This window comes from Cucurbita pepo, chromosome 20 (assembly GCF_057944985.1).
Source record: "Cucurbita pepo subsp. pepo isolate OVF chromosome 20, ASM5794498v1, whole genome shotgun sequence".
Classification (NCBI taxonomy): Eukaryota; Viridiplantae; Streptophyta; class Magnoliopsida; order Cucurbitales; family Cucurbitaceae; genus Cucurbita; species Cucurbita pepo.
In genome coordinates, this window is record NC_141817.1 from 8,138,805 (window position 1) to 8,162,078 (window position 23,274).

The 23,274-nt window shown below is 36.9% G+C and overlaps 1 non-coding gene across 1 annotated transcript; it reads left to right on the plus strand.

Annotated features, from left to right (window-relative positions):
* Nucleotides 1–12,520: 12,520 nt before the first annotated feature.
* Nucleotides 12,521–12,601, plus strand: TRNAL-AAG (transfer RNA leucine (anticodon AAG)). Its single transcript has one exon. It is a non-coding gene; the product is annotated as a tRNA-Leu (tRNA).
* Nucleotides 12,602–23,274: the final 10,673 nt, after the last annotated feature.

Sequence of the window (23,274 nt, forward strand, 5' to 3'; positions counted from 1 at the left end):
CATAAGCATATTGATCCATAAACATTCAAACATATCAATATATATGACACGTGTAAAATCACGAAGCATGTGTCAACATCAAATATAACCATGCCGATAGTAAAACCCATTACTTGGATGACCTTAGCCGAAGTTCTATCTAACTCCAAATTAGCTTGCTTTCGTCCCCCGAATTCGTTCTCACTTATGCCAAGGCGTTTCACCCTATTAAAGATGTTCACTGAATTCCTTCTGTAATTATAATTCCTAAATTTTGTTAACTATTTAACGAGTTTAAGTTTATTGTTTCTTGGGATATAAATATGTCTAACAATACAATTTATTAGATACTATCATTTTAGAATACGTTTTAGAATTACTTTATCTACTCGGTGTTATTTCATTATATTCTTTTTTCTGTGTTTTTATATATATATATATATATATATATATATTTTTTTTTTTTTTTTGTTATCCCTTTTTGTTTCTCTATCCATTGTGTTTTTATTTTATTATCTTTTTTGTTTTAATTATGTTGACATGAGCTAATTTTTAATTAATTCTTACTCTCAAATCTTCTCTTTTAATTTTTAATCACATCCATACTCATCATCAAAAATAGGAAAGTATTCCAATGTATATGAACACACAAAATGCATGAAGCCTCTCTAGTTTTCATCTTTAAATCATTTTTATCACATAACCCTATATATTGTTCACACATTACTCTAATAACATATAAGCATGGACCTTCATACATTCATCATCATTAATATTAACTAGGGTTGTGCCTTTAAAAACTCGTCTTCACAGTGCATCTTAACATTTAATACATGCACATCATCTTAATATATAACATCATAATGTGAAGTCATTTCATCATCATATATCTCACATCATAAAGAATAAAAATGGATAAGTTTTTTTTCAAGTATCAAAGTTGAGATGGCTGAGTTGGTCTAAGGTGCCAGATTAAGCGTGTGGGTCCAAATTCCACTCCCAACATTTATTTTGAGAAATTTCTCGAGAGTTCTTATATGGATTTAACAATTATTATTATCTTTTAAACAATGTTTAATATTTTGATCCCTAAACCTTTGTAAAGAATACATGAATTATTTTCTTCCAATCATTAAAGTTGAGATGGTTTTGTTGGTCTATGGTGCTTGATTAAGGTTTTGGTGGGCGTGGGTTTAAATCCCACTCTCAACAGTTTTGATTTGTTTTTAATTTAATTGAACCCACCCTCAACAATTTTGATTTGTTTTTAATTTAATTGTGCATATGATGTATATTTTTTATTTAATTGATTGAATGCATGAGGTATCCCAACTTAGAATAAGCATAATCATGCATTTTAATTATTTTTTGAATATAAATGTTATATTTGGAAAATTTTGGTTAGGTTGTTTCGTAATAGAATTAAGATGATTTCCTAATTAGCATGTATTTTCCATATACAACTATGTATAATTGTTTGCTCGGAAATAAATCGAAAAAATAAATTAGGATATATATTTCTTAAATTGAATGCACGATATTTACCTAATAGGATTAAGGTATGTTTTAATATGATTAGAATTTTAAGTAATCTATTAAATTTGATTTTAAAGAGTTCAAAATGCTAGAATTTTAAGATTATTCAATAACTGAATTAGTTTTAATAGGATTAAAAACCGTTTAATTCACGTATATTGATTAATCTAGTAATTAAAGATTAATGAATGATAAATAAAAATTGACTATAAGGGGACTCTGTCCAACCAAGGTTGTGGCTAGGTTGAGGTATTTAAGCTGACAAAAATGGAACACCTCTACCTGGGAATCGACCTAGAAGTTGAATTAGTCAAATTTTATTTAATTTCATTAAGCGAGGCTCATAATGTGATTAGTTTTTTAATAGTTTAAAAATTTGGCAATTCACATTAAAATGCAATCCAACCAACTAAGGGTTATGAAAGGGTAGATTGGAAACTTAGATAATTGACAAAAAAAAAAAAAAAAAAAAAAAAAAAAAAAAAAAAACATGTTCCATGTCATGACTGAAAGATAAGAAAATGACAAAAACATGTGAGATGTTCAAATCAAATAAAAGCTAAATTTAGATAGTTATCTGAATGATCTAGAAATTAAGTATTACAAAAATTGAAGAAAAATCTTATGGCTCTTATGGTAGGAAATAGTTAGTAACGAGGGAGGACAGTTATAGTGAGAGAAACTTTCAAAATTACTCTATGGAAAGAAAAATCTAAATGAAAGTAAATTTGACTTACTAGATTTAGGGGTGTACACCCAACCCGAAAATCGGAGAACCCAACCGAACCCAACCCGAAATATAAGGGTTGGGTTGGGTTGTGCTGGATTTCGGATTTGGGTTGGGTCCATTTTTTTTAACCCGATCTGATTTGGGTTGGGTTCGGGTGCCAAAAGAAAATGATTGGGTCAACCGGCCCAACTCGAAAATATATAAAAAAAAAAAGAAATTAAAGCCCAAGCCGAAGCCCAAACCTGACATTACACAACCCAATAATTACCTCAATAGTGAAAGAAATTTCTCTTTCCTTCTCTGCTGTGTACTCAATCACCTAAGAAGTTGAAAGATTTTTTAGTCAGACATTCCAATAGGGTTTGTCTTACACTGACACGTATAATGAAGTTCCAATGATATAGCTATTTCATATATTATGAGAAGGCTTAGAAGTTGGAATTCACTTGTCTTAGATGGAGAAATATTACACATGAGGTGTTGTGCTCACATAATTAATTTGATTGTGAATGAAGGGCTTAAAGAAATGCATGATTCCATTTCTAGTGTTCGTAATGTCGTGAGGTATGTTAGATCATCCCCCAAGAGATTGACAAAATTTAAAGATCGTGTTGAACAAGAAAAAATTAAATGCAGAGCACTTGTTTGTTTGGATGTAGCGACTCAATGAAATTCCACTTATTTGATGCTTGATCATGCCTTGGAATTTGAAAAAGCTTTCAAAGTATTAGAGGAGGAAGAATTCGATTATGTTGATTATTTCAAAGAGGGGGATCATAGAAACAAAAGAATAGGGCCACCAACCATTGATGATTGGAAAAATGTTGCAGTGTTTGTAAAGTTTTTGAAGGTTTTCTATGATGTCACTACGAAGATAAGTGGTTCTTTATATGTGACTTCTAATTCTTATTTTCATGAACTTTGGGGTATTCGAGAACTTTTAATTCAGTGGAGTACAAATGTGAATTCTGTTTTAAGTAGAGTTCAAATATGAAAGTTAAGTATGACAAATATTGGGGCTCAGTGGAAAGGATTAATAAGTTGATATTCATAGCGGTGGTACTCGATCCTCGTTACAAATTGGATTACATATCATTTTGCTTTTCGAATATTTATGAAGATGCTATGGCTAAAGTGATGGTGGATGGCATAAAGAATTATTTAATTGGTTTGTATGATTACTACAAGTTTTATGATAATGCTCAAGATCATCATCAATCTGAATCAAGACTCACTTCTAAGTCCATGAGTATGGAGATGGACACAATTGATGAAGAGAATTTCAGTGGTTCAATATTAGTATTATTAAGATACAAACGAAGAAGAGAAGAGCAACATTCACTCGAGTTAAAGAATGATGTGGATCGATATTTATCTAACCCTAGTGAAGAACTTGATGATAATTTTGATGTTTTGGCATGGTGGAAAGCAAATGAGTTTAAGTATAAAGTTTTATCGAAATTTGCCCAAGATGTTTTGGTCGTTCCAGTGTCGACTGTATCTTCTTAATCAGCATTTAGTACGGGTAGAGGATTCTTGACTCTTTTAGGAGTTCTTTGACACCTAAAAGAGTGGAAGCTCCGGTATGTACACAAAATTGGGTTGACAGAAAATAAGTATGGTTAGATATTCCTCAACAACTAAAAGATTTGGAGATTTGTTCTAAGATTAAGATTATTCTGTATTATTATATCACAATTTATATTTTATTTTTCCAGATGATTTAAGACATTCAAGTTCCACCAACGTCATGTAAGATTAATTATTTTTCAATGTAAATAAAATATTTGAAGTTACACTATGCTTTATCCAAACAATCTTAAAACGGTACTAACTTTCAAGATGTTATTTTTCTTTTGTAGGAATTAAGAATGCAAGAGAGGGTTGGATAATTTAAAATTTTTAAATATTTTGTGGAATGGTGTAACTTTGGAATTAATTCATTGAATATTCTTTACATATTTTTAGGTGAATTTTTAGGCATTTTGTTGAATGATTATATAGTGTGAATGTAGATAATTTAATTAGATGTGGGAACTTTAGAATTGATTCTTTGCATATTCTTTATATATTTATAGGTGATAATATGGATGCAATAGAGAGTTTGATATTTTTGATCTACAACTTAGAGGTAGTAATTGTTTTATCATTTTACGTCATACAAATTAATTTTTTTTTTAATTTTTTTTGGACCAACTCAAACCCAACCCGAACCCAACTCAAAAATAGAGGGTTGAGTTGGAATTTTTTTTGGGTTGGGTTGGGTTACTAATCCAACCAACCCAAACTTTTGGGTTGGGTCAAAAAAATCCTCCAACCCAACCCAACCCGACCATGTACACCCCTAACTAGATTTTTGGTGGAGACTAAGTGACACCACCTGGATAGTTGATATAAGATCTACTATCAAGATTTATTCTTCATTACATTTATATATAATTCTTGAAAAATACTTGATGAGGTAGAATAGATGCTACTAGTTGACACTAGGAAATCAATATGAGTGGATGTAGTGGAAGACATTAAGATGCTAAGTAAAAATTGTTACTAAATGTTGAACACTTTATAGTAACCATAAAAGAAGTTCAAGAAAAATGAGACTAAAGTTAAAATCCATTTGGGTAAATCTATCAAGACATTATGATCAAATCATAATGAATAGTACGAGAACATTGTGTACTAAAATTACTTGATAAAAGTGGAATTGATTTCCAACTTTAAACATAATACAATTTTGTAAAATTGTGAGGTAAGAGGAGAAAACAAGACTATATTAGATATTACCAAACTCTTGTTAGGATATGTAATAGGGATTGCATGGTGAACATGATTGCTTTAAAAATTATCTATTAAACACTTTTTGAGAGTCAAGTGGATCCTAGTCATTCATTCATTGGATAAGCTTCATCTTAGTGGGAGAATTATGAGATGATTCAATCCTACTAAAATTCAAATTGTCATATCGTTAGAAGTAGACTGTCTCTCATATTGTTATTGAGAGTCTATTATTATTCTATGATTCATTTTTATATGAATTATGCTAAATGAATATTTAGAATTCTTTTGTGAAAAGAAATCTAAGAATATGGCGCTACATATATTATTATATGAATTTATTATTAAAGATCAAAAGGCAAAGGTTTGCTAAAGGAGTAAAAGTTCATTTTTGAAATGAATTTAACGTATAGATTTATGAATAGAAGGTGTAACGACCCTAAATTTTACCTACTTAATCTAAAGTCATTACTATACCTTGAAATACGGAATATACATTAAATGGGTCATGTTCATAAATGCGACTTACACTCACCTTTTATTACCTCGTGAAAAGAAAAGATAATTACAAGGGAAAGAAGGGAAAAGAACATTATTGAAATAAACGGAAATGAACAAAACGGAAATGAATGTCTTATACTACCCTATGGTTTATTATGCAAATACAATTCAACCTAAACTAACCTATACAAATGATGCAAACCGAATTCAACCTAGACTATGAAATGGAAAAAAAACAACTACCCTATGCATGTCCCACGATCCCGGGGTGTACGATGTCGCCGTCGATGTCACATGGGTGTACGATCGCGGGTTATCCGGTCGCTCGCGGGTGTTGGGCCGTTTGCGGTTGACAGGTCGTTTGCGGATGACAGGTTGGCCCGGCTGAAGGAAAAATGCAGGTGGGCTGGGCTGGGCGTGTCGGCGTTGGACTGGGCTTGCGGGTCTCGGGTCGAGGCTATCGGGTTGGGCCATAATTGGGCTTACACGTTTTGGGCTGAAGTGACTGGGCCGCGGGAACCGTCGGGTACTGGACTGATCTAAGGTGATTAGGTTCGGTTCAGGTTGCAGGATCCGGCCCTCGGGTAGGACTTCGTCTTCTTCACCTGGTTGCCTGCGCGTTTCGACGTCCTTTTTCCCTCCTTTCTCCTCCGTTCTCGAGTCTCAATTGCCCTTACCCCGTTTTTGGTATAAATCTGGTTTGTAAAGGCCTCACACTCTCGGCTCTGGTGAAGTTCGAAATCCGACGTTCCGTCTCCCTTGCCGACGGTGTTCGACGTATAGGATTCGTCTAAATCTACCCCTGATGTGTGTAAAAGGTCTGGGATTACTTTTGTTTCGTAAAATGGAGGTTTGACGTCAGTTTCGTATGGTTTGACCTCGCCGGAGTTTCATCGAATTTTTCTGTTCTTCTTCGTTTTTCTCTATTTTTTGTTCTTTGCAGGTCATTTCGGGGTCAAGTTCTGTGGCATCCCAGCCTTCGGCCGCCCTTCGTGGGTCGTGTGCGAGTGAAAACTCCAGCGTTCGCTGGAGTTTTCGGTTCTGCCGATGACCTTTTTTTTTTTTTTTTTTAATCCGATCCGTTATAGAAGGTTTGATAACCTATGACTTAAAATAAATTGTAATGAGCTTGTGAAAACAAGAAAATTATTAATTAGTGGATTTTATCAAATTTTATGTTAAGGACACGTTATTATTTATGATTATGTAATCTGCCAAATCCTAATTTCGTTTTGCTTTTCCCGGTCGTCGAGCCCTGAGCGAGGTGTTACAGTGTTCTAGAATGAACTCAGCCGCTTTCAATGTAACATAAATAGACTACTTAACCAATACCAAATAAATTATTTGGGATAATTATGTATCTCCTAAAAATAAAGATTCAAGGATAAACGTTAATATTGTCTAATGTATATTATTGACAAAATTGTTGTCAAATATTTGATGGAAGACTTCAAAGAATGATAGTGATCATTGAAATATGAAGTCAAAGGAATAGTATTATAAGTAACCTCAAATGTTGAGAGTATGATTAATTATCTCGCCTGAGTGGGAGACAATTAATGTCTATATGAGAATTAACGTTAAATATACGGTTAATTAGATTATATTAGTTAAACTGATAGTAGGACCATTAAGTGAAAAATTAAAGTTTTCTATAATGAGAATTTTTTATTTTGTGTATGAAGTTAAAGATTTGATCTTGTAAGTGTTACATTAGTTACATAAATTTAGAGAAATTTATGTTAAGATCAATTTTACCTTAGATTGTGAAGTATGGTATAAAGTGGAATATATATACATATTTTTTTTTCTTTTAAAACTACAAAATGACTTGTATGACTATAATAATTTCTTAAACATTTGAAAGGTGTTTCAGATGTGATTTAGTCGGTCACTTTTCATTGTGATGATAGTGACACAAAGACTAATATTAAGGAAACTATAAAAGATCTATCTATAAAGAATGATAGTGAGAGAAAGCATCGCCGTAATGACAAAGATGACTTTTAATGATAATTATTTTGATTTGTATAAAATAGCTCTCTAGGCTAAAGTGTTCGAGGGTAACCTAGAATGTCTAGGATTACGAGACATGCTCATATTCTCTAGGGCAAGTGGGAGAACATGTTGGGTATAGAGTATGCCCTAGGACACATGTCTCACCAGCTTTAGTGCAAGTGAGAGATTGTTGGGATTTATGCCGTGTCACGTAATTAGTTATTTAGTTTTCAATAATAATTTTTATTATTTTATTTGTAATTTAATTCTAATCCATTGTATGAAAATACAAGGTTATTAATGTAATCTTGAACCGTATGTGGTTGACATACAAGAGGATCATGTTCAAGTAATAACCTAAAGAGTCTATAGTATATGGATAAGGTTGGGTTTCTTATCCTAGTAACACTATTGATACGGCCCACTTTGTAATCGTTACAAATAGTTTGATCCAAATCGTTTATGTGGAGACATATGGGTGGGGTATCCTATACAATGAGTTTGTATAAGACTGGACCAAGAAATATTTAATCTCTCTTTATAAATCCATTAATTGAGAAGATTAATATTTCACATGATAATCATATGCGACTTGATCTTAATTTTGAGTGAGTTATGAACTCCTGCCTACGAGGGTTTGTCCTTTAATTTCAATGGGTGAGAATGACTGTTTTAGCCGATTCAATATGCCTACGATTTTGGGGACTTGACCAAATAAGGAGTTGGAAACATAATATCATAAGATGGAATTCACTCCCTTCCATATAAAGAAAGTAGGTGAGTTGTTCTCTTAAGTACTGATTTCGATACTTGAACAATAAGGCCCCACCCTCTCATTGGCACGAAAGGGACTTGGTTTATGATTGAATCATAGACAAATTGTTCATTAGAGAATTAGTGGTACTTAAGGTGAAAGATGTAATTACAGGGGTAAAACGGACTTTTGACCCAGCTGTAATTATGAACAACTCATGAAGGATCTACTTGCTTGTAATAATTATATCAATGGACATAACTTGTCCTACAGTGCATAACAGTGCAACTCTAAGTCTATAATAGAGTGACTTATAGTTAATGAATGGTAATTGATTAAATAAAGAGTTTAATTAATAAATTTTGTATCATTGAACTTATAATCTATAGGTCCATAAGGTCCCGTTGCTAGCTCATAGTAACGCTAAAAGATTCAATTTATTTGAAAGAAAATTTGAATTGTTCAAATTGATATTTAGTATTTGAGATATATTAAATATAAAGGAGAAAATAAATTTAATTGAAATGCCACATTAATATTTAATATATTAAATATATTAAATAAATAAAGAAAATATATTTATAATTATATAATTAAATAAATAGAGAAAATATATTTAATTTGAAGGATCAAATTAATATTTAATATATTAGATATATTAAATAAAAAATATATTTATTGTATTCGATACAACTAAATATTAAATCAATTAATGTATTTTGATACCTTAAATAAAAATATATTTAAAATTTGAATAAAAATAAAATTAATTAAATATATATTAGGATATCTTATAATATCTAAATATGATTTGTACAAGGTATTATATCATAGTATATTAAATATGCAAATATATTATTTGACAAATATTCTCCAAGAGTCCCTATAAATAGGACCCTAGGGTTGAGCCAAAGACATACGATCTCTCCCACTTTATCTGAAGAATAAAATTAAGAATTCTAGAAACTCTCTTCTCCAATCCCTTTCGGATTTTCTTTGAAGAGGCTCCCACAAGTCTTGACCTTGTGTTCGAGTCATAGTAAGGAAGATATTGTGGAATGTTCAAGAACTTCCGCATAGTTGGAATACTCCGAAGAGTCTTGCAAGCTAGGGTTTCTACAAAGGTAGAGTTCTTACTCTTGTATTTATTGCTTTGTTTTAATTCTTAATAAAAATAAAAACGGTTCATAATGCTTCCGCTACGTGGATGAAGAGTTCATTCCCTTCAAACATGCTAACATAGTATACGTGATGTGACAAATGGAGGTTCATACATCATATAACTTTCATATTATAGCATAACTCATATCATATCATAAATCGTCACATAACATATCACAAATCAAATATCATAACATCACAAAATATGACGCGTACAAAGGTCATAATGTACGTGTTATTCATACAACATACAAGTCATTAAATCAAATTCATGGGCGTCCAATAATAGAACAGCTTACTTGGTTGGTTTAAGACAAGGTCATTATGCATCCTTGATGCTAGCTTAAAAAGTTGATCATTGAACTCAAATTTCACCTAAGGAGTCCTACCATTATAATTTAGAATTCTATTATGGTAATTGGCTCACCTCATTGGCATAAAATAATCTAAAAACTTATCTATAAGTAATTTAAATTGGTAAGTCAGTAGCCATACTAACTTTAAACGTCTTTAAAAGTGTCAAAAAAACGTATCTTGAAGAGTAAAAAATGGTAGTCAATGATCTAAACTTACTCGACCTAAATCAAATGTGTCAAGTTATAGGCCATCAGATTATGAATTCTCTAGTTCTGAGTTGTCAAAATAGGATGAAACTGAGCAATTTTAATGACTAAGTAACCTAAGGGACCTTCTTTTATATTAGAGTTCACCTTTCGACTTTGAAAATCTAATCGATACAGAACAAATTTTTTTCCTTAATTCTCCGTCATTACATTTAACTCCTCAAAGGTCATCACAACTCATCCTCGATTATAATCCTAATGGTAAAGTTCAGGTAGAAGGTATGTGTACGTGCATGTACACAATAGAAAGAGAGATAAAATACACAAGAACACATCTAAAAACAACACAAGACCAACTTTATAGTTTTCCAAGCCCGCGCAATGGGTATGCGACATGAAGCGGCCGACTTTGTTTTCCAAGGGACACCAAAAATTCTCTTAAACTAAGCTACAAATAAAAGATTTGGTGTTCGTTTGTCGTTAAAGCATTAACGCCCTCTTATTCTCCTTCTTTCATTCTCCAATCTCTAAAATTTCCTCACCCAAATTAAGATATATAAGTTATAGCAAGAAGAAGAAGAAAAAGAAAAGAGGAGAATAATGAAACATTCAAATATCTATAAAATACATGTGAGTGATGACAAAACTGGGCACTGAGTCATTGCAATCATTTCATAATCTATTTACATTACGCAATAGAGTATTAAACCATTTCCTATCATAATCTATTTACATTACGGAATAGAATACTCATGTCGTTTTTCTTGAATGGTATGACATTGTCCACTTTGAGTATAAACTCTCATGACTTTGCTTTTAGTTTCCTCAAATGATCTCATACCAATGGAGATGTATTCATTACTTATAAACCTATGATCATTCCCTTAATTAGCCAATGTGGGATCTTCTCCGAACACTTCTGTCCTCAAACAAAGTACACCATAGAGCCTCCCCTAACTATGAATCCCTCGAATAACCTTCTCTTAATCGAGACTCGACTCCTCCTCTGGAACCCTCGAACAAAGTACACTCTTTGTTTGACACTTGAGTCACTTTTGACTACACCTTTGAGGCTCACAACTTCTTTGTTCGACATTGAGGATTCTATTAACATAAATAAGTTAAGGGCATGAGTGTGATATGATGTTAGGAATCATGAACATCACAATGATATGATATTGTTCGGCTTTGCTTTTGATTTCCCCAAAAGGCCCCATGCCAATGGAATGTATTCCTTGTTTATAAACTCATGATATCCTTTTAATTAGCCAATGTGAGACTTCTCTCCCAACAATTTTCCATAGAATATGGGGTAAAAACCCATAATGGAGGAAGGTATGAGCAAGGTTCAATATACTTAAAAAAAAAAAATCGCAAATATAACCAAATTGATGATATTGGGGATGAGAATGGGGATTGGCTAGAAAATGTTGAGGATTATTGGGAGTGAGTCCCACGTTGGTTAATTTAGTGGATGATCATGGGTTTATAAGTGAGGAATACTTTCTCCGTTGGTACCATTTCACTCGCAGGTTAGTGGAAGAAGGTGATATGTGTTTGGAGAAGATAGAGGGTGCAAAGAATCCAGCAGACATGTTGACAAAATGTGTTGATGTTGGAAAATTAAAGCTATGCAAAGCCCTAATTGGTATGGTGTAGGATCAGTCTCCAAGTGGGAGAATTGTTGAGTTATGGAGTCTGCTCCCTGTATTTATAGCTTGGTCAACGGCTATATCCGGTAAAGCTATATTTGGTAAAGCAATCCGGTAAAGCTATATATGGTACATAGCTATATATAGTAGATGGTTAAATCTGGTAAAGCTATATTTAGTAGACTTAACCATATATATATCCCGTCCAGTAAAGTTTTGAAATCTACTTTCTACTCTCTGTACTCTCTCTTGTTGTACATACCATCAATAAAAAATTCTTTTAGCCAGAGTTCTCCTTGCAATTTTCTCTATCCTTTTCTTTGTGTTCATCTAGATCGAGTGTGTGCGTTGTTGTGCGATCCTAACAAAGATCACCAGCTTTGACTTGTATAGAAGCTCCACAAATCTTCATCTAAATTTCGAGGTTTTTTCCATATTTGATTCTCGTCCCCTCATGCAACCTCAACAGTTGAATGGCTTTGTGACAATTCCGTATAGGCCTAGGTAGATTCTTTAATTGTTACATTAAGTACATGGACATTTCATATATTAGAGTTGAGATGACCAAATTGGTCTAAGGTATTTGGTTTCTTTTAATGTTTTAGCCCATCCCTAATCTATTTTCATTCCTATACCTTTGTAAGAAATATGTGAACATTAATGTCTAGAATTTGACTATTAAGGTTGGAGTTAGTCTAAGATGCTAGATTAAGGTTTTGGTTCGAAAGGACCGGAGTTCAAATCCCACTCTCAATAATAATTTTGAAAAATTTCTTGTGGGATCTTAATAAGATTTAATAATTATATTATCTTTTGATCCCTAAACCTTTATAAAGAATACAAATTGATTAATTTTTTTCCAAGCATCAAAGTTGAGATGGCCGAGTTGGTCTAAGGTGCCAGATTAAGGTTCTGGTCTGAAAGGGCGTGGGTTCAAATCCCACTCTCAACAATTATTTTGAGAAATTTCTTCAGGCTCCTTATATGGATTTAGCAATTATATTATATTTGGTCTGATGTTTAATATAAGAATACTGATGGATTAATTTTTCTTTATAAAGAATACGAATGGATTATCTCTCGTGGCTTTGCTATTGGTTTCCCCAAAATGTCTCATACCAATGGAGATGTACTCATTACTTATAAACCCATAATCAGTCTCTTAATTAGTCAATGTGGGACTCCTCTCCAAACAATTCTGTCCTCAAACAAATTACACCATAGAGCCTCCCCTAAGGCCTATGAATCCCTCAAACAACCTTCTCTTAATCGAGACTCGACTCCTTCTCTGGAGCCCTCGAACAAAGTACACCTTTTGTTCGACATTTGAGTTACGTTTGACAACACCTTTGAGGCCCACAACTTCTTTGTTCGACATTTGAGGATTCTATTGACATGGCTAAGTTAAAGGCATGACTCTGATATCATGTTAGGAATCACGAACATCACAATGGTATGATATTGTTCACTCTGAGTATAACCTCTCATGACTTTCCTTTTAGTTTCAACAAAAGACCTCATACCAATAGAGATGTATTCAATACTTATAAATCATAATCACCATTTTAATTAACCAACGTGGAATTTCTCTCCCAACAATCTTCAATAGAAGAGGCTGAATTCATGAATAGAATCTTCATTGGCTTCATCTCCCCCTTAATAGTCGTTTTTGCAGCATCACTCAACAAGCATCCAATCTTCGACAAAGTTCTCGAAGAACTAGAGATACAAAATCGGATGGGTGATTATGGATATTCATTTATTTTGTTTTCTATCCTATGCACTTTGATGGTTTGGAACGCTCGAAATATGATAGTGTTGTGTTTAAACTATTCAAAAGTGGCATAAGTGTCGAGCTTCAATTTTGTTATTATTTGTTGAACCTCTTTCTTGAGATCTTTAATCTTTGAAGTTGAGTCTGATATACTTGAGCTATTCATCATCTAATCCAAGAATATGATTTCTAAACTCTTTAAAACAATAAATTAGGGATCAAATATAAAAAAATCAAGTTAAGCAAGCAAACATTTGAAGGTCATAGATAACGTTTTAGCAAAATTTCAAGACTTCTTATGTTTAGCCAAACGAATTTTCACACGATAGATCTTCATTGCTATGACTTGAACAAAAGATCAAAGATTTGTGGAAAACTCTTGAAACAATGATTTGAAGAGGAAGTTTTTCTAAGAGATTTTTTTCTCACAAGAGAAGAGACGTGTAATTTTAGTTCCGTCCATATTTGTGAAGGAAAGATCGTCTATTGGAAGAAACTATTTTCGCAAGTAGATTTGTTTTATTCAAATTGCATCCATTTTAATACAATTATGTTGATTTGGGTTAGAAAAAGAAATATCGAAATTGTTAACTTGGCCCCTTCATCCATGGTTAGGTGCGACTATGACTCATATTAAGTGCATTTCTTGGGTTTACTATTTGGATCCCGTTTTTGCTGTTCTGACTCTTTCAACCATCTTGGGCCGCTTCGAAGCCAGTTTTGACGTTAGATTCCACGTACAAATAGTGACACTTCAAGTTAACTATTTACGTAGTCTCCTGTCCCTACTCAAAGTGGGTTTACTCTACACATGATAACGACTCCTCACAATGATCTATTCATGTTACAAGTGATCTCATAAGTCCTTCAAATTTTTTCTTGGGTGCCATGAAGATTTTCTAGCTTCTTAGGATGTCTATATAGTTTTATTCTCAACTATTGTTTCTAAGACGTTTAGGACTAGCTCATCGGCTAATCTATACTCTGGGTGCACGCAGGTCTAAATCTTTGATTGCTCCTTATGATCCCAGAGTGCTTGGTCAACTGAAAATGTACTGACCTGAGTTGGCTCGAAATCGCTCTAGCTTTTATGCTCTAGTCTTAACTTGGTTCTCTTGTACACATTTTGCTAGGAAGATTATTCTCTTAAACACCTAATGCATGATATACATAATCAAAATATTCGTGCAAGTTTATTAGTGAGATATCCTATCAATCACCGAGCAACCAGAAGCTAGAACACATATCACTATAGTGCATCCTCATTTCTTACACAATGGAAAGCATTTAAAACAAAATTTATCTTAAATCTCATAATAGATAATTTTGATAATTTCTTACATCTTAAGTAGTATACTCATCCATATTACTCATATGATATTTTAGTCATGCATATTCTCTTTCTATCACTACGAAAAATTCTAAAAAACAACATGCATCCCAAAATCTTACACTAGGGGATATCGATAATTTTCTGTATCATACATACAATGCGTTCTCATCCAAAATTACTCTTTTGTAGTCCTAACATGCATATTCTGACAACCTAACGTAAGAAACACTTGCATGCTAGCACATCCTAATAATCCCTACAAATATTACTTACCTAAAGTTTATGTGGCTACTTATAAGGATGCAGTGTGCCTTTTTGAGCTTGCTTTTATTCTTGTAGGTCGTAATTAACACAAAAATTCATTTATGAAACCTAATTAACGTAAAAATAAAGTTAGTATCAAAATTGAGATGAAAAATAATCAAACAAAGGTCAAACGAATAAAATAGCATTCATGCCCTTCACATGGTGCAAGGGAGTTCTACACTCATTTTCACGCATGGCACTACAGGGGTAGTATAGCTGCTTGTTGATAGATGGGGTTGCGGTTATGGGTCAGATACAGGGGTACAGGCTGGATGGACTAGTTCCTAAACGCCCAAATAGCTAAACAACTTGTTGAAAGTTAAGTTTATTAGACCAGCAAAGGCGGGTATGAGTGATCACCTGAATGCTAGAGAGATCCCAAACCAACACTTTAATTCAAGGGTGGAGACAAATTTTTTAAGTAACTAATGTTTACTTAAGAAAAAATCTAGACGAATGAAGAGAAGATCGGATAGAAAAAGTAGGCCACAACAATTCCAATATAGAAAGAGTTCTAATCACGATAAGATTAGATCAACTTCGATTTCAAAGCAAAAAAACCCAACGAGTGGTGCAAAAATACTATGGACCAGCCGAAGTCATAAAAAGGTCGGGAAGACATCATAAATGATTCAATTTCTCTTATGGATGCAAACTAGCCCTATTGTCCATGTCAGTACTTGAAGCATTACTATCCTAACAAGGAAAACACCAGGCACAAGAAGGCAGCATGATCTCCTGCTACGAAGGAAGTAGGAGAGATTCTAGCTGATAAGACATGAAGATTTGACGAACAAAGAATGTATTTTCAATAGTTCTTGGTAGATTAGAAGAGGCTCTTTAATTTGAGATCAACTAGAAACGCATCGAGAGACTTGAAGTCAACCTTATCCTACATCGCTAAGTTCACAAAGGGTTGGTTGACAAAGACGTCAACCAACTGAGTGGGTAAGAATGTCACGGTCATGTTTGTCGAAGGCGTGTTGCTGTCAACTATAGGGGATGTGACTAGTTTTCAATTCTTCCCACCTCGTTAACGTCGTTTCGACGTCATTTTTCCCTCCTTTCTCCTCCGTTCCTGAGTCTCTTCTTCCCCTAACCCCGTTTTTGGTATAGATCTGGTTTGTAAAGGCCTCACACTCCCAGATCTGGCAAAGTTTGAAAATCCGACGTTCCGTCTCCCTTGCTGACGGTGTTCGACGTATAGGATTCGTCTAAATCTACCCCTGATGTGTGTAAAAGGTTCTGTGATTACTTTTGTTGCGTAAAATGGATGTTTTGACGTCGATTTTGTATGGTTTGGCCTCGCCGGAGTTTTGTTGGATTTTTCTGTTCCTCTTCATTTTTCTCTATTTTGTAGGTCGTTTTGGGGTGGCTGAAGGTCGGGGTCGAGTTCTGTGGCATCCCAGCCTTCGGCCGCCCTTTGTGGGTCGTGTGCGAGCGTTTTTGATTCTGCCGACGACCTTTTTTCTTTTTTTTTTATCTGATCCATTACATTACCTACCCCTAAAAAGAACTTTCATCCTCGAAAGTTTCGAACTCGTGGATCAACTCGAGATAGTTTTCCTTTTTTCCACCTCTCGTTCCCACGTAGCTTCCTCGATTTGGTGGTTATGCCACAATACCTTAACGAAACCTATATTTCTATTACGTAAGACTTTCACTTCTCGGGCTAGGATTTTAATCGGTTTCTCCTTATAACTTAAATCTTCCTCGATTTCGGGAGGTTTGTAGTCTATTACGTGCGTAGGGTCTGCAATATATTTCCTTAACATGGACACATGAAATACATCGTGTACGCTTGAAAGTGAAGGTGGTAAAGCTAGTTTGTAAGCTACCGAACCCACTCTTTCTAAAATTTTGAACGGTTCAATAAACCAGGGGCTTAGCTTCCCCTTTCGTCTGAATCTTAGAATGCCTTTCATAGGAGCTACTTTTAGGAACATTGGGTCCCCCTCTTCGAACTCTAAATTCCTATGCCTAACGTCGGCGTAGCTCTTTTGCCTACTCTATGCGGTGCGCATCCTTACTCTAATTTTTTGTACCGCCTCGTTGGTGATGCAGACCAGCTCGGGACCTACAAGTTCTCGTTCTCCTACTTCGTCCCATCACAATAAGGATCTACATCATTTTCCATACAACGCTTCAAAGGGTGCCATCCCGATGGTTGCTTGGAAGCTGTTGTTGTAAGAGAATTCCATTAAGTACCTGTGAAATCCATAACACATTCCCGAAGCATGTCTTCTAGGATTTGGTTTAATCGTTCCGTTTGGCCATCTGTTGATGGGTGAAAGGCGGTGTTAGATAAAACCTGAGGTTTTCTTATTTAGCTTGACACGTTTGTATTAGTTGATTGAATATCTTTCTTTGACCATTTGACAAACAGGTCGAATGGATTACCAACTTTTTAGATGGCCATTTTGTAGGAAGTGTCAGAGATTTAGTTGGTCACTCACGTGACTGATAAGTTAAATATTTAAATAGGTCAATCTATTCCGAAATAAATCATCACCTCATTTTAAGCAAAAGTCTTCAGCAATTCTCTCTCTCTGTTATTTTTCGCATTTTTATTTTCTTCCAACAACTTCCTGTCAAACGATTTCCTCTCACCGAAAAGGATTTCACTTGCTGATTATCCTTGCTGATTGTCGAAAAACAACAAGTGGTATCAGAGCCAGGTTGAAGCCATCGGTGGTATATCATTGCGGAGGAGCCAACCTTATCAACAGTCAAGTTGAATAGCTCAAGTGGTTAGAGCGTCGACCTAATGACGCACAGGTTTTTAGGTTCGAGTAGAGGAAGATGCAAAGCGCAAAAATACACACATCGTGTGGGGTCCATTCTCTGAGCAGGCTCGCTCAATCCTCCACGCCGACGTCATGATGACGGGTCTCGAGTTGTCGTTGAGCGAGTGATCAATACCCAATGTTGACAAGGCGTTAGGCACGCTCTAGATTCAGAGGAGAAGAGGGGGTACTAGGAGGGGAGGAATTAATCAGCTCTTGGTGACAATCCTGTCGGGTCTGGTGTTACAGTGAGTGTAGGAGCGGTGAATCCGTTGATGATTTTTCAATGCGGATCACGGGGCTCGCCAACAGCATCACCACTCTCGGTGGCAGCATTAGCGAGACAGAAATCATGAAGAAGATGCTGGAGGTCGTCCCTGATCACCTCGAGCAAGTCGCAATTTTAATTGAGACATTGCTTGACGTGACCGGAAGACTGCGTAACGTCGAGCAGTGAAAGAAATATACCGCTTCAGCTGTCGACAAGGAGGGTCCTCCTCACTGAGGAGGAATGGCTTGCACGCCTAAAGCTCCGTGACGACACTGGCGAGAGCAATGGGCCCTCCAGCCACAAAGGCGGTAAGAAGCCATGGAAATCTCGCGGGAAAGAGGCGGATCAAAAGAAGGAGCCGACTGATGACGGGCAAATCCAGTGCTTGTACTGTGGGAAGAGAGGTCATCTGAGCAAGAATTGCTGGAGCAAGCTCAGGAACAAGGAGACTGCCGAGAAGGCCCATGTGGCTCAATTCGGGGAGGACGAGCCAGCTCTTTTCATGGTGACTGCATCAGTCCTACCTTACGTCCTTAATTCCGATTCTAAATCCACGGAGGTAATCAACGATGGCATAACTGCTCCGGTGAGCGTCAAACCCGAGGAAGAGCTCCAACTGTGTATAACAAAGGCACCAACTGGAGAGCCAATTCAACTGAAGGAGGAGTGAGTGTTCGCTCAAATCGGTGAAAGAGGCAAGCAGCAAGAGCACCGGCGATGGGTCCTCGACACGGGGGCAACAAACCATATGATCGGGGCCAAGTCTGCGTTCTTCGAGCTTGACTCGGGGATTAGTGGGACGATGAAATTGGCGACGGCTCCGTCGTCGAGATCGAAGGGCGCGGCACCATCCTGTTCGTCGGCAAGGGAGGCAAGCACCACAAGCTGATCGGCGTCTACTTCATCCTGAGGCTCAAGGCTAATATTGTGAGCCTGGGTCAACTCGATGAGGCCGGCTGCCACACTTCCATCAAGCGCGGGCTACTTAGAATCTGTGATGATCGACGAGGTTGCTCACGCAAGTTCGGTGCACGGCAAACCGCCTTTACATCCTAGAGTTGGAGATAGAGCAACTAGTCAGCCTCTCGGCCAGGTACCGGAGGATGGAGGACCTATTAGAAAGAGGTGAACCACCTTGAATGGCGGCGTGCCAGCTCGAAGAAGAGGTGGCCGAATAAGAGTTGGAGTCTGGAGGACATGAGCCATAGGGTTGAGATCGGAGTTCAAATTATAAGGTAGATATACAACAGGTTTTAGGAGGAGATTGTTAGATAAAACTGAGGTTTTGTATTAGTTGATTGAATATCTTTCTTTGACCATTTGACAAACACGTCGAATGGATTACCAACTTTTTAGATGGTCATTTTGTAAGAAGTGGCACAGATTTAGTTGGCGACTCTAGTATCCTTTTTAGGATAAGTTAAATATTTAAATAGGCGAATTTGTTCATAAATAAATATTCACCTCATTTTAAGCAAAAGTCTTCAGCAATTCTCTCTCTCTGTTATTTTTCGCATTTTTATTTTCTTCCAACAACTTCCCGTCAAACGATTTCCTCACCAAAAAGGATTTCACTTGCCGATTATCCTTGCTGATTGTCAAAAAACAACAGGCGGTGCTAAAGACGAGGCGGGTACCCATTGCTTTTTGGAGTCCGCGCCAGAAGGCCGACGTAAAACGCGGGTCCCGATCCGACACAATTGACATGGGTACTCGATGCAACCTCACAATTTCTTTCACATACAGTTGGGCCCAATTGTCTACTGTATATGTTGCCTTACCCGATAGGAAGTGAGCCGACTTTGTCAGACGATCGACGACCACCCAGATTACCGTATAGCTCTTTAATGTTTTGGGTAGGCATACTATGAAATCCATGGCAATGTTTTCCCATTTCCATTCCAGTATACTTAGAGGTTGTAGTAGCCCGGCGTTTTTCTCCCTAGGGGCTTTTACTTGTTGGCACACCAGACACTTACTCACGTACTCCGCGATATCCCTTTTCATACTTGGCCACCAGAAGTGTTGTTTCAAGTCCTGATACATCTTTGTTCCACCTAGATGTATCGAGAAGGGTGAGTTGTGTGCCTTAGTTAGGATTTCATTCTTTAAACGTCCTTGATATAATAATCCGTCATTCGTTGACTTAGAAAATTCGTCCACTAGGCCTACTTTCAATTGGTCTAGGATTTTGCTTAGGCTTGGATCCCCACGTTGTAAGTCTATGATCCTTTGTCTAAGCATTGGGACGCACTGTCAGTCGGGCTATTTGGGCTGCCACTTCTTCGGTTACTACCGTTATGTCAGCTCATTTGAAATCAGTTCGCACTCGTGGCTCCCTTGTGATGAGGGCCGACGAGTGTACATCTTTTCGACTCAGTGCATCAGCGACTACGTTTACTTTTCCAGGGTGGTACTGGATATCTATGTCATAATCTTTTACCAGCTCTTACCATCTACATTGCCTCATGTTCAATTCTTTTTGTGTGAAGAAGTATTTTAGGCTTTTATGGTCTGTATAGATTTGGGTCTTTTCGCCATACAGGTAGTGTCACCAAATTTTTAACGCGAACACCACCGCTGCGAGCTCCAAATCATGTGTAGGATAGTTTTTCTCGTAATACTTTAGTTGGCGTGACGCATACACAACAACCTTGCCATGTTGCATCAGTACACAACCTAACCCCTTTTTGGATGCATCACTGTAAATCACGTATCCCACAGAACTCTCTGGAACTGTGAGCACTAGGGCGGATACTAGTCTTTGTTTTATCTCTTGAAAGCTAGCCTCACAAGTAGCATCCCAAACGAAAGGTACACCTTTTTTTGTAAATTGGGTGAGAGGCGTGGCTATTCTAGCGAAGTCCTGGACAAACCTTCGATAGTAACCCATAAATCCCAAGAAACTTCGTATCTCGGTGACCGTTGTTGGGCGTTTCCACTTTGTGACAGCTTCTATCTTATTGGGGTCTACGAAAATTCCATCTTTAGACACTACGTGCCCCAGAAACGAAACCTGTCGTAGCCAAAATTCGCACTTGGAGAATTTGGCATACAACTTGTTCTCCCTTAGGATAGTTAAGGCTTTACGAAGGTGCTCTTGGTGTTCTAGGTCCGTTTTCGAGTATATCAAGATGTCGTCTATGAACACGATCACAAACGAGTCTAAGCACTCCTTAAATATTCGGTTCATTAATTCCATAAATACCGTTGGGGCGTTGGTGAGACCAAAAGACATCACCACAAACTCGTAGTGACCATATCTGGTTCGAAAGGCTATTTTCGGTATGTCTTCATTTTTAATCTTAATTTGATGATATCCTGATCGAAAATCTATTTTAGAAAACACTGTCGCCCCTCGCAATTGGTCAAATAGGTCCTCGATATAGGGTAACGGGTATTTGTTCTTTACCGTCCTCTTGTTTAATTCCCTATAATCAATGCATAAACACATTAAGCCGTCTTTCTTTTTGACAAACAACACTGGCGCACCCCAAGGGGACACGCTAGGTCGAATGAAGCCTTTATCTAATAGGAATTGCAGCTGTGATTTAAGTTGTTTTAGTTCTGCTGGTGCCATGCAGTACGGGGCCTTAGAGATGGGTCCGTTCCTGGTTCCAGTTCTATTCCGAAGTCTACCTCTCGCGATGGAGGGATTCCCGGGAGGTCCTCCAGGAAGACATCCATAAATTTGTTTACTATGGATACTTTATCTATTGGTTTTTTTTTTCCTTTTGTGTTTACTGTACAAGCTAGAAACGCCCAGCCCCCTTGTTGTACCAGGCGTCTCGCTTTCATCATCGATATTATTTTTGGGGTGGTACCTGTGAAGGTCCCTTTAAACTTAAAGGTAAGTCCGTTTGGAGGTGTGAATATCACCTCTTTCTTATGGCAGTCTATGCTAGCAAAGTTTTCGGCCAGCCAGTCCATTCCTAGTATGACGTCAAAATTTGTCATATCCACTACTTTTAAGTCTACGGTGGATGGTTTGTCCAGCTATTACCACATGTCCGTCTTTTACTCTATTTTTCGTAACTAAGTCTATCCCTGCTGGGGTACCGACCGACAATACATGCATTAAACGTTCTACTACGTACCCTGCTTGTTTAACAAATGGTAAGGAAACAAACGAATGGGTAGAACAAGAATCAAACAATGTCAACGCAAAGTGTTCTAGGATAGAAAGCGTACTTGTCACCACGGTGCCAGACGTTCCCACCTCTTTACTGGTCGTTGCATATGCCCTGGTCTGTGGGCGGGTTTGTATGGTGAGCTCTCGAATGACCGGTCCTCTAAGGGGTTCCCTTGGATTTCCCGAGCTCCTTGTAGGGCAAGTTCTAGCCACATGACCTGCATGACCACAGATATAACACATACCTGAGCCCGCCAAACATCTCCCAACATGTTTTCCACAGTTACGGCAAAGGGGCTTCTTTAGTGTTAGGTATCGGGCTATTGGGGGTGGAGCAGGTGGCCTACTATGATATCGAGGTCTCTAGAGCGGTGGTTGGAATTCTGTGGTTTCGACCTCGACAGGGCGTTTCCTCCCTGTGACAACCGTTGGCTCCGTTGTTTTCTCCTCCGGGGGTTCCTCTAGGGCCTTGGCCGTCCTTAGGGCCTCTTCATAGGTTTTTGGGTTAAAAGCCTCCAACATGCGGCGGGTCTTCGGGTTCAATCCCAACACAAATTTTTCTGTCTGTTTCTCTTCAGTATCAGTTAATGACGGTGCAAACCTTCTTAATCTCATGAATTCATGATCATACTGATCCACCGTGCAATCACCTTGGGTTAAATGGTTAAACTTTTATTGTTTCTTTATACAGGTTTTCTTTGGATAATAATATTTTAGAAAGGCTTCCTTAAAGGTTTCCCACGTAGTAATCCCCTCACCCTAGTTGATGCTTTGTTTATTATCCGACCACCACACTTCTGCATCTTTTTGTAATACATACGTCGCACACGCCACCTTATGTTCATCAGGGCATCTCATTGATTCAAAGATCGTTTCCATGTTTGCGATCCACATCTGAGCTGCCATGGGATCTTCCTTTGAACCGACAAAAGAACGGGGGTTATACCGTCTGAAATCCTTTAACCAACTCGCACCCCTATCCAGATGCGGGTTGTTGGCCGGTTGTATAGCTACCGCATCCAT